The sequence below is a fragment of the Furipterus horrens genome, unplaced genomic scaffold, assembly GCF_987537825.1.
Source record: "Furipterus horrens unplaced genomic scaffold, mFurHor1.1.pri manual_scaffold_3, whole genome shotgun sequence".
NCBI lineage: Eukaryota > Metazoa > Chordata > Mammalia > Chiroptera > Furipteridae > Furipterus > Furipterus horrens.
Genome location: NW_028327173.1, coordinates 53,001,702 through 53,011,908, shown reverse-complemented (window position 1 = coordinate 53,011,908; position 10,207 = coordinate 53,001,702). Strand labels below are relative to the sequence as shown.

General features: G+C 34.8%; 1 long non-coding RNA gene across 1 annotated transcript in view; it reads right to left on the bottom strand.

The window, feature by feature from the left end:
* Positions 1-5,576: 5,576 nt before the first annotated feature.
* The window catches only part of LOC150015096 (uncharacterized), a 49,081-nt gene continuing 44,450 nt past the window's right edge, over positions 5,577-10,207 (bottom strand). The window contains exons 2-4 of the long non-coding RNA XR_016509961.1: positions 8,700-8,786; positions 7,506-7,611; positions 5,577-5,738 (exon numbers count right to left, since the gene is read on the bottom strand). This is a non-coding gene — a long non-coding RNA (uncharacterized LOC150015096). The remainder of the gene's footprint in view (positions 5,739-7,505; positions 7,612-8,699; positions 8,787-10,207) is intronic.

Here is a 10,207-nt window from a genome sequence, read left to right as displayed (position 1 = left end):
CCAGTCCCTTTAACATCTCATATAACAGTGGTTTGGATCTAATGAACTCTTTCAGTTTTGTTTTGTCCTGGAAACACTTTCTCTGCCCTTCTATTCTGAATGACAATTTCGCTGGATAGAGTATTCGTGGTTGTAGGTTTTGGATCTTCATTACTTTGAATATTTCTTGCCAGTCCCTTCTTGCCTGCAGGATCTCCCTTGAGAAGTCAGCTGATAGTCTAATTGGGACCCCTTTGTACATGTTTCTTTTCTTCTCTCTTGCCGCTTTTAAGATTCTCTCTTTATCTTTAATTTTTGACATTTTGATTATAATGTGTCTTGGAGTGGTTCTCCCTGGGTCCAGTTTTTTTGGAACTCTCTGTGCTTCCTGGACCTGTAAGTCTATTTCCTTCCCCAAATCTGGGAAGTTCTCCTTTATTATATTTTCACTCAATTTTTCAAGTTCTAGTTCATCTTCTTCGCCCTCTGGCAAACCAATGATTCTTATGTTGGGCCTTTTATAGCTGTCCCAGAGGTTTCTGATCCTCTCATCCTTGCTTCCCGTTTTTTCTCTCTGCACTGGTTGACTGTTTGTTCCTTCTCTATGTTCTGGTTTGTTGATAGGAACTTTGGATTTTATTTCCTCACCATCTGTCTAGTATGTGGTTTTGTTCCTTTCAGTATGAGTGTTTTTTGATTCTTTCTCATCTTTTTCCAGATCTTTTGTTAATTCTGTAAGCCACCTGATAACAATGGCCCTGAACTGAGCCTCTGACAGGTTTCTTATTTGTTCATCTGTCAGATTCTTCATCTGTTGCCTGGTGAGCTGCGCCACCGGGATTTCTATAGTTGTCTGCCTCATTTTGACAGATGCGTTTTGTTTTCTTGGGCCGGCTGTCGGGGGCAGTGCCTGTGTACTCGTCACGACCCAGCGACCGGCGGCAATCCGCAACCTTTTTCGCTGTGCCGTGGCCCTTTGTAGTCACACAACCCAGCGACCAGCGCCGTTCTGCAACCTATTTCGCAGCCCTGTGGCGCTTTGTGTGGGGGCGGGGTTCCAAGATGGATTCACACAGTTATTCTGCGAGGAGACCGGGATCCGTCCTCCCGCCCTGTGGGCCTCACTGTTCAAGGCAATGTGGTGGCTGCTTTCCCCAGCGTTGGGGTTGCAAGCTGCCGAGGGTTCGACTGCAGCCGGGGGTTCGACTGCAGCCGGGAATGTTCTCCCTGCCGCTGTCCCTGGTGCCACCGCAAACAGCTCCGCCCCCTTTCGCTCTTCCTACCTGCCCAAAGGGCGCCGCTGGTTTATAACTTCATACATTGGGCTTCCATGTAGTTTTATTTTCTGGAATTTCTAGTTATCTTTTGTTTTGAAGTAGTTGTATTCCTCTCTAGTTGTAGAGGAAGACTGAGCGTGTCCGTCTAAGCCTCCATCTTGGCCGGAATTTTCTGTATTAATACATTTTAAGTAATTAATAAATAAGTGTTTTTAAAAAAAGAATAAAAATTCCACCTTCTTGGTTTACAAATTTCTCCTTTCAACTCCTATCATTTACAGGTTAGTGGAGAAGAAGTATATGGAAAACAAATATTATCATGTAGTGTTCACTGTGGTAGTCAGCAAGCCCCAGTCCCCACCCCAAGGAGGTCTAGAACCTCTGAATGCATTGCCTTAGATTATATGGCAAAGGTGAATTTAGCTGACCATAAAACAGAGATATTGTCCTTGATTATTTCAGTAAGCCAATTTGACAGGACTTCTTAAAAGTGGAAAAGGGAGTCAGAAAGGGTGTGTGACAAAGAGATGTGATAAAGGAAAGGAAGGAAGGAGGAAAAGGAAAAAAGGAGGGAGAGAAAGAGGGAAAAAATAAAGCAGAAAGAAGGAAACAGGAAGGGGTAACCACGGATTCTAAAAGCTTTTGCTTTAGACTACCTTCACGTTCCACCTTGATTTATTAGTAATTCATCTTCAGTTCAAGCACAGCACCTAACGTATGGCCACTGTGATTTTATATTTAGGAAGTTGTTTCCTCCTTTAATTAATATGGATGAATAATGGCCACAGCAACAGGAAGGCAAAAGGTGTATATAAAAGGAGATCCTGAATGTTAGAGGAAATGAAGAGCAAATGGAAATTTTAAAGTATACAAAATACTAATATTCCCTTATTTACTTGAATTAGGTCACTGACTAGATTTAAAAATGTGTTTAATCAGATTTGTGTCCCAGTGTTATTTATAGCAATATATTTTAAGTGGTATAAGGAAAAATATTTATAATAGCAAATCTCTTTCTATTTCTCATAATTTTCCCAAACTCACATGGCATTTCTTCTTTTTTTAAGTCCACTTTTGAAGCTATGTTGACTCCTTCTCTGATTTTGTACCATTTTTGGTACAATGGATTGTTAACTGAGACTTTGTATCATTGTGGTACAAAGTCTCAGTTAATCCATTTCATGAATATCAGAATTATGAGCATTAGTTGAAAAAATCAGGGTGCTGAACTGGTTGATACACATTTTACAAAACTTAAATTTTTCCATAGAGCACAAGTTTTCTTAACTTTAAACCCACTGATATTTAGATAAGTCTAAAACATTGTGATAGCTTTGTGAGTTTATTTTCAAAGCATTATTGAGATCATTTCTTTTAAAAAGTGATTTCAATCATTAAAGCACTTTTTGATCTTATATCAAAAATAAAATTTATCAGGTAAAAAATCTTTACAATATACCACTATCACCTTAAAATAACAAATAAATACATACACAATATTCTATACAGTATACTGTATTTAAGTATACTATTTGGTATGTGGCTTGTATATGTATGTAAACTATTTTAAAATAAGTAATGAAATATTAGGGAATCATGATTCTGAAATTATGACATGTGGAAATATCTAAGCAAATCCTTACCTTTACTATAAACTTGTTTGATTGTTTGATGTATTGATCAAAAGTTACTGAATTCATGGTTATTTATGTATAAAATTTTTCAGAATCTAATTATAATAATTAAGTGGCATTTTACTAAAACACTTTTTCTAAATGAGTTGTTGCTGTTTCACATTAACTGGCTCATTTAGATTATTCCATATTATTTGCATCCATGATATCATGCATAGTGGGAATTGTCTTAGGTTCTGAATTTTAATAAGTCCTGTACAGCTGTTCACTGAACACCAAGTACTGATAAACAAACACTAGCTAATGTGGCTTATGAATCAAATATTAAGCTGCATTTTTAAATTACTATTTTCTAAATGCATGTGAACTGCAAATATTAAAGTTAGTCTCTTATATTCAAAAGTAGTTCAGCCTAAATATATTTTAAAATAATAAGTCCCTTTGAAGACTTCAATAATTAATCTTTCATTCTATGATCTTACTTACATGAAATATCTTTCCATATAATCCAAAATCTCCTAATTACTCAGTGCATTGTTATTCCAATTAAATGAGTGTTTGCAACCTCTCTCTTTCCATACTCTCTCTTGAATTAGAAAAACACTTAAAGGATAAATTTTTGATGGTGTTGCTATGGATTTCTCTATTACTGTGTATACACATATGTTGTACACATATAGGTAAATAAACATTTAAGTACATACACATATAGGTAAAAAATATGCAGGTTTTTCACCACTATCCAGAAGTAGAGTTTTTCTATAAAACGTAAACTGGAATGGCATAAAACAAACAAGCAATTACCATTAATTTATATGGAATAAATTTTTGAGCATTCCTACACCTAAAAATCATACCAAATTTGAACTACAAATCACACCAAATAACAAATAAAACCTAAAAACCACTAACATAGAGAAAAAGCAGGAATAATATGCTAATTACACAGCCTATATAAAATTGAAATAATGTATGTCTAGTGTAATTTTAATGATTAAAAAGATTGACTGATTCCTCCTTGAGTATAAGATAACTCAACAGGACACATGACTTTGTACAGTGCACCCTTCATTCCACTGAAGGAACGAATAAGGGGTAGGAATAAAGGAGAAATGTTAAAGAGGTAGTGGTAATCTCAATTAAATAGATATTTAGACCTATTATAAAGAATTTGGTATTTATTAAGTGAAAAAGAAAAAAACTCAGACTTTTCAGCAGAAGAGTGAGATTATCCGATTTTTGTTAGGATGTTTCTTGCATTTTGTGGAGAAAGTTGTGGGATTGAAAAAATATATAAAATGATGAAAAATCAATTAGGATGACTACATGTGAAGAAAATACAAGTTCAGTCAAGAATGGCTTCTAAATCCCTGGCTGGTGTGGCTCAGTGGTTGAGCGCTGGCCTGCAAACAAAGTGTCAGTGGTTTTATTCCCAGTCAGGGAACATAACGAGGTTGCACATCAGGTCCCCCGTTGGGGGCGCGAGTGAGAGGCAACCACACGGTGTGAAAAAAATAAAATAAAAAAGAATGGCTCCTAAGGCTATGACCTGACACTGGAAGAACAGAAATGTTATTTCTTAAAATTGCTAATTATGCAAGAGGAGAAATTGTGGTTGTGCTGGTAGTTGATGAGTGTGGGGAATCAGAAATTCAGAAATTCAATTATGGATGACATTTTCTTTACACATTCAAATGGCGCTTTGAAAGATAATTTAATATGAATCTGAAATCCAGAGGGAAGTTCTAAGATGGTTTTATTTATTTCAAACTCCTCACTGCCATGTATATAAGATACTTGAAGCCATAAGAATAAAGAAGAAAGGGGAGAAGGTATGTGAACTGAACCTTGAAGCATTCTGATCTGGTAAAAGTAAAGGAAAAGAGAGAAAATTAGTCAAGGAGATTACAGGACTTACCCTTTAGTTGGAAGAAAATATATACTGTGGTACCATTGTATCACAAGTATTTGCCTGAGTATCATATTTGTACTTCTTTTTCCCTTAGCTCTCTCACTTCTACTTTTAGGGTCAATTTATTTCCTCAACTCACATGGAAGTAGAAAAAAAATTTTAATGTGAAAAAAGAAGAGATGAAGACTCCTCTTATAGATGCATAATTGTAGGGTTTGGTTGTCTCTTTTTTAAAACAAACTAAGACTTAATCTGGGAAGTAGAAGAGATGAAAGGCTTTTCTACAGAGTACTCCAAATGAAAGCCAAAGGAATACTCAGAACAGAAGGAATTCAAAAAGCTTGTCCTTCAGTAGTCCTGAACATATCTAAGTCCTACAGAATATTTGATAGTAGATCTAGATATACTGTATAAAGATGAGAGAGGAGAGAGACATGAAAAAACAAAATTATTTCATACATGTGGAAAGCATTCATCAATGTGAACTGGAACAGAACTAGAGCTCTATAAGGGAGAAGCAAGGTTAAACCAATTTTAAGAGGCAATCAGAAGACAGATCACATTAAGATACAAAAAAATAAAATAAAATTCTTAATATTTTAGCTCAAGAAGTTTTCCATTCTGGTTAGTGAGTAAAAACCACCCGAAATTTTAGTTGTTTAATTCAGAATATATTACTATCTCTCATGCTCTTATGGATTAGCTGATCTCAGGCTGGAAGTTATTCTTGGGGTCCAATATGCTATTTAAGCCAGATGTCAGTGGTACCTGAAGTTCTTTGACGTTTCAGTTGTGCTGGGCTTTTAACGCCATTCACACATGGTTGATAGTTGATTTTGGCTTTTCGTCTCAAAGTTGCACTGGGGCTATCAACTAGAATGCCTGTACTTGGCCATTCCATGTGGTTTGGGTTTCTCACAGCAAGGACACTGGGTTCTGAAAAGAAACAATTCACAATGGGAAGTCTGAAGCAAGGGTCCCAAAAGGGTCCGGTAGAAGCTGCAAGCTTTTTATGAAATTAACTCTAATGTCACAAAGCATCACTTGTACAACATTGTATTGGTCAAAAGCAAATCACGGAATAAACCCAGATACATGAACAATTAAACTCATTTTAAATTTATCCTTTGATTTATAAATATTGTTTCTCTTATTATGAAAGAATACAAAACCCACATCCTCTAGAAAATTTAGAGAATATTGACAAAAATGAAGAATATAAATTTATTAGTTAAGAATAATTCAGACATAATAAGTGGCTAAAAATGTTCAATTAATAAATTAACAAATTAATTAACACTAGAATTTGTGTAACTTTGAAATCAAGGATGATAATATTTAGACTTTTTAATCTTGTCTTTTTGCTAAAATTATACCATAAGTATATTTTTATTTCATTAAATATTGTACTATACAATCCATTTTAATATTATAGTACATGTATCCCTGCTTTTTTAAAGTTTGTGTTACATCACTTTGCTTTTATGAAAGACCTACATTAATTATTACGTGTTTTCACTAACTGAAAAAAAATTAGAAGACTTTTCCTTTTACAAAAAAAAAAAAAAAAAAAAAAAGGCGAAAAGCAAAAATGACATTCAGCTAATTGCCTCTTCACTTTATGCCACTTTGGCTTACAAAAGTTTTCATATATAGAAATGCTCTACTTTTAGCCCTGGGCAGTGTATCTCAATTGGTTGGAGCTTTGTCTCATAAATGAAAGGCTGTGTGTTTGATTCCCAGTCTGGGCACATATGTAAGTTGCTGGTTTGCTCCCTGGACCAGGGGTGTACAGGAAAGCAACCAATAGATGCTCCTCCTCACATTGATGTTGCCCTCTCCCTTCCTCTCTCCCTCCCCCTCTCTAAAAGTAATGAAAAAATGCCCCTGAGTAAGAATTTAAAAAAACACAAAACTCTACTTTCGGTACTTTAAAATGGGGGACCGGGGGAGGGAGACTGTATTATATTATATGGAGTAGCCCTAATTATTAATTTCTTATTGATACTCAAATTTCAGTGGCCTCCAAAATGTTCCTATTATCTTTTTTTTTCTTTTTAAATAAAGAAACTAACATCCTAGTGGTTAAACTATACTGTTATAATAAATTTCAATTAAAATAAAAGGTGATAATTTTAAGATTTAAAAAAATATGTGCTATGAATTTTTTTCTAAAATGCTAAGACTATTTACACTACCATTAGAACTGTTTGTAGTTTTCATTTCCCCACACCCAACCACCAAAAACACTTTCAATATGGAAATTAGAGGGATTTTATTTTTTACTTGAGATTGGATTTATTTTCAATTTCTCAATTACTTGTTATATTTTACAAATTTCTATCTGCTTAGAGGATTTTTGTGGTTTTTTTGTGATTTTTTTTCTCTTCAGGGCCTTTATTATTTTTCCATTAAAAGATGCATATATAAGAAAGTTTTCGGTACCACATAATATAGTTTTAAATGTCATGAGAAAATGGATAAAATAAAGATTTCTAAGGATTTCTTCAACATTTCCATTTCCATTTCCATACTACGTGGTAATGCTGGTTTTATTACTTACAAGACTGTGAATCAGCGGAAAATGCCAACTTCATCATTTAAGAGACACTCTCATATTTTGTCCTGGCCGGTGTGGCTTGGTTGGAGCATTGTCCTATAAACCGAAAGGTCGTGGGTTTGATTCTCTGTCATGTAACATACCTGGGTTGCGGGCTCTGTTCCTGGTCAGGAGCACGATGTTTCTCTCTCACATGTTTCTCTCCCTCTCTCTTCCTCCCTCCCCTCTCTTACAATCAATAAGCACATCCTTGGGTGAGGATTTAAAAAATAAAAGACAGCATTTTATAACTGGTTTTAACAGACATCTAGTCTCTCTCACTGATTTCTGTCACATACGGAAATTTCTAAATATTATTGTCTGAATTACATTTCTGACTGGCTTCATAAACCAGCACCTAAAAATACTCATAATACTCAGAAATAGACCTAGAGAATAATTATTGTCAGTTTACTTGTGGACCAATTCTTTTTTTCTCCCTTTATCATTTATATATTTTATGGTATAATTATTATCACCAAAACTATTAAAAGACTAGAGAAGTAATTCATATCTTGGATTCCATATAGTGTCTGCTAAACTGCAGGAAAAGTTACATGGTTATAACCAAGCAATTAGATGACAGCTCAGAAGTATGCACTGATTTAATGTGGGAAAAAAATCTACCGACTACACCAATATTACACCCAGAATAAAATAAAGTTTTCAGTTTTCTAATAATCTGTGTTGTGTTTCATGCCAAGCATGGCTCAGTCATTAAATAAATGGCTATAAAAAATGTAATGTTCCTTTAGAACCACTTCATGCCCTGCTTAAAACCAATAGTTATCACTAATGAGAGACATCAGAATTATCATTATCAAAAACTAATACAAAAATATAACTAAATACCATATTATCTAATAAAATAAATGTTCACATTCCATCAATTCACTCTTCAATCACAGCATAAAAATAGAATATAGTTATTATTTCCTAGGGAAGTATTACTGTCATGCCTGTGACTACAGTTCTATGAAGAAATTAAGATAACTGCATCTTTTAGTTACCACATGGTTTTATAAAATACTCTCAAATTTTTCTAACATTCTACATGTTAAAGCCATTTTATGCCCCCCCCATAATTATATAACAAATAATTTCTGCTTCAGAATCTGACAATTCATGTATGTAGCCACCTATATATTACCTAAGGATAAAATTCAATTATAAAGTATATTGTCCTATTATATAATTAGGGAGTGGAGTACAAGTGGTTAAAGAATCAAAGTAGGCAACATATTAGTGAAGAAACCAGAAGCCACAGTATTCTGACCAAGAACAGACACTGTACTCACTCATTTCATGTCAGTTCTAGTCCTTACTTGCTTCTGAGATCTGGTTGCCAAAGCCACAGCAACAATTCCTTGCTCTCCCAAGATGGTCTGTTCAAAGAAACAATAGTTTACACACCTTCTTAAAATGCTCCCCCCAAGACTATAAGATCAGGTATGCTTGTTATAGAGTTATGGACTGCTTCTCTTTATTAATTCTCCCTCTCTACCTGTTTTATTCTTATATTTTCCTTATTCTTTGTTCCTGGGGTGTGTTTGCACATAAGATGTTTGCCTACAGGCTGTCACTAAACTGAGTCTTCTAGAAACTTCAGGCTAAAATAGGTTCACCCAGAAGAGTCCCAAGCTACAAGGGGTTGAAGGGATCCAGAAATACAAAAGGGATATTAAAAAAAAAAAAAAAAAAAAAAGGATTGTGGACCCTCTCTTGACAGAGGATTGCAGTCTTAGGAATAACAGCAACAAAAAATAAAGTGAGTATGTGCTCCCATTCTATGGGTTGTCTTTTTATTTTGTTGATTTTTTTTTTTGCCTGTGCATAAAGTCTTTTAGTTTGATGTAGTCACATTTGTTAATTTTTATTTTTGTTTCCCTTGTCTGGGAAGATGTATTCAATAAAAACTTCTATGAGCAATATCTGAGAATTTACAGCCTATGTTTTCTTCTATGATTTTTATGGTTTTGGGTCTAACATTCAAGTCTTTGATCCACTTGGAATTTATTTTTCTGTGAGGTGTAAGAAGGTGTTCTAGTTGCATTTTTCTGCATGTATCTGTCCATTTTTCCCAACATCATTTATTGAATAAAGTATATTTAGCCTATTGTACATGCTGGCTTCCTCTGTTGAATATTAATTGACTATAAAGTTGTGGGTTTATTTCTGGGCTCTCTATTTTGTTCCATTGATCTACGTGTCCATTTTTATGCCAGTACCAGTACAAGTTGAGATTGTATTACTTTTTTTTGATCCATACTCAACTGATTTTATACATGGGAGTTTAATTTGTACAGTTGATACGGTGTTCCATGCAGTCAAGTGCAAAAAGAGTATGTGTGTAAAAGTCTTCTAAAGGTTTATTAACTACAGTGATGATGTTTCCCCACGGTATACTGTCTGTGGTATTATTATGAGATTCTAATGGTTAAACTTTTTAGTTATTTGAAAATGTTTTTAGTGGCAAGTCATTTCGGTATAGAATTTTAGGGCCCCAGGATAGGCTAGATACAAAGATACAAGTTTAAAATATTTCTCATTAGTGCAACAATTTTCTGTCAGGAGGCTTTATACATACAATATGGCCTGTGGAATCAGGCAGACCAGGATTTGAGTCCAGCTCTACAATTTAATAGCCAGTAACCTCAGCCAGGTTTCTCAGTCTCTCTCTCTCTCTCTCTCTCTCTCTCTCTCTCTCTCTCTCTCTCTATCGTCGTCGTCGTCGGCAGCCGTCCGTCTCGAGAGACGATGGTGTAGCTTCTTAAGAGTCTATCTGCACCGCCGAGAATGGCTGTGC